Here is a 2,922-nt window from a genome sequence, read left to right as displayed (position 1 = left end):
GATTGTAGGGGAGTATTGCCTTCTCACCGTCATGGCCTATGACCGCTACGTTGCCATCTGCCATCCCCTGCACTACGGGACCCTCCTGGGCAGCAGAGCTTGTGTCCACATGGCAGCAGCTGCCTGGACCCGTGGGTTCCTCAATTCTCTCCTGCACACGGCCAATACATTTTCACTGCCCCTCTGCCAGGGCAACGCCGTGGCACAGTTCTTCTGTGAAATCCCCCACATCCTCAAGCTCTCCTGCTCACATTCCAACCTCCGGAACGCTGGGCTGCTTGTGTTTGGTTTTTCATTATCTTCAGTCTGTTTTGTTTTCATTGTGGTGTCCTACATGCAAATCTTCAGGGCTGTGCTGAGGATGCCCTCGGAGCAGGGACAGCACAAAGCCTTTGCCACGTGTCTCCCTCACCTGGCTGTGGTCTCCATGGTTATCAGCACTGCCACGTTTGCCTACCTGAAGCCCCCCTCCATCTCTTCCCCATTACTGCACCTAGTGGTGGCATTCCTCTATTTGGTGGTGCCTCCAGCAGTGAACCCCCTCATCTACAGCATGAGGAACCAGGAGCTCAATGACGCACTGAAGAAACTTCTTCAATCACTTGTCTTTCAGCAGTGATAAGCAGCCCATGTCTCTTCAAAAGTGATTTTGAATTCCTATCAGCAACCTCCTGTGCTTTGGCATTTTACCTGTGATAGTCCTGTTTGCCCAGGAGTGTCGACATCCACTCCACTTCTCCAGAGGCATGAACCCAGCCTGACCAGTCTGACTCAAAGGCCTTATACGTGTGTCTTTCATGATGGTTAAGTTTTTCTCCCATGCCACAGCTTTCTAATACAAGTGGATTTTCTCAGTCCCAGTGTCTGGAGTTTGAGCTCTTCTTCCAAAGCTGAGGTCAGGAATAGGCTGAAGAGATTGCCTCCATGAGACCATGCTGCTGAGCTGTGGTTCGTCATGGCCTCAGGGGTGGATGGCACGGGGCGATGTGTTGGGGAATGGGTCTGTCCTGAGCCTTTACATGTGGGCGCCCAGTTCCAATGGTAATGATGAATGACCAACAGGGACCTGCCTGGGACTGTCTCCTTGTGGCTTTTGGGCACCGCAGCCCACTCACCCTGCAGAAGAGCACTGCCAGCTCAGGGTCTTGTGGGGACCGTGGGGATGGAGCTGGAGTGGCCAGCCAGGCCAACATGGACGCAGTCCCCCAGGAAAAGGGTCTCTAGGGACAGGGACACCCCTGGACACGAGCAAAGGAGCACCTCCATGCTTCCACAGGGGAGGTAAATGAAAAAGAGACCCGTTTCTGCACACAGCAGCTCAGGGCAGTTTGCACTGTTGCTGGGGCCGCAGGAGAAGCCTGAGGAGCCCCTGGGTCAGGAGTCTTGTGGTGGGGAGAGGGGCTGGCTCAGCGGGGCTGCCAGCAGTTGGTGATAAGGGTCTCTTGGAGACAAATGCAGGGGACAGTGGGAGGCACTGGCCTCTGTCTCCTCATGCTATGGCTGTCCCTCAGCCCTGGGGCTGATGAGGAAGGCTGAGACCACCTCTCTCTGCTCCCCGGGACCTGCTGTGCTCTTCAGAGGGGCTGTGGCTGCGGGGTGAGCGCCCAGAGCTCTGCAGCACCCTGTGGTGGGGATTTCTGTAGGGCCGGCCCAGGCTGGACTTCTCTCCTGGGCTGGTCTGGGCAGGAAAGTGTCTGGGAGAGGAAAACACCCGTGTAGAGCTCAGCTGGTTGGGTGTGCAGGGGAAGGGCACCTAACAGGGTGCCCACAGGGCAGAGCCAGGTGACACAGTGAGGGAAACAAGTCAGCAAAGGTGCAGAAGAGAGGGGCCCGGTCTATGCCATGTTCCCTGGACACCCCGGGGAAGCTGCACGAGAGGCATTCTTTCTGACCACTCCACACACCGGGCTTTCCATCTCTGGCCGTACAGCCCAGCTCTGAGGAGGGGCCTTTGCTTCATGGTCATCCCCATCCTTTGCAGCTTCGTGATACCCAAATACACTGCAATTATTAATAAAAAGGAAACCAGTTTCCTACTGACACTCATCACACACCAAATCCCAGAAGCTCTTGCCACTGCTGGTCCCTCAGCCAAGCCTGTTGTGAGACAGCTCTGGCTCCATCAGGTGCTCATGGCCTTGTCTCGAGAGATATTGCAAATCTACATTGTTGTAGACTCCGCCAAGTTGCCTAGGTCTGTGCTCCAGTGTATGGCTCTGAGAGATTTCTGGAAAGATAAAACAACAAACAAACATTTCTCTCAGCCTTTCCTTGTATATAATGTGCTCCAGGCCTCGCCCATCTTTCTGGCCTTTGCAGGACTTGCTCCCTCCTGTCAGGGTCTTTCTTGTGCTGGGGAGCCCCAGATTGGACACAGCCGTCCTGATGTGGTGGTCCTGTCGTGGGTCAGCCTTGACCAGCTGCCAGACACCCACCCAGCTGCTCCTTCACACCCCAGACTCAAAAGGACAAAAGGAGAAAATAAGATGCAATAGCTCACGAGTCAAGATAAAGACAAGGAGATGACTTACGAATTACTGTCAGGGGCAAAGAAGAGTTGACTTGGGGATGATCAGTTTAATTCATTGCCAATTAAAATAGATTTTGATAGTGATAAAATATAATATAATAAAAATATTAAAGACCATTCTCCTTCCCCACTCCTTTTTCCCAGGCTCAGATTACGCCATCATTCACCGTTCTTCTACCCACCCTGACTCTGAGACATGTGGGGGGTGGGGGTGGTGAATGGGGGGTTATGGTCAGCACAGAACCTCTGCATCTCCTTCCTCTTTACACTTTTACCCTTCCCGGCATGGGTCCTCTCCACAGGATCTCACCCTATTTCTGGTACAGGCTACGTGTTGTTAATTTCCTTCAGTCTTACTTCTCTCCTTTATACTCACAAAATCACAGAAATAT

Source organism: Vanellus vanellus (assembly GCF_965231255.1).
Source record: "Vanellus vanellus genome assembly, contig: HAP1_SCAFFOLD_185, whole genome shotgun sequence".
Classification (NCBI taxonomy): domain Eukaryota; kingdom Metazoa; phylum Chordata; class Aves; order Charadriiformes; family Charadriidae; genus Vanellus; species Vanellus vanellus.
Note: the sequence above shows the minus strand (reverse complement) of the source record.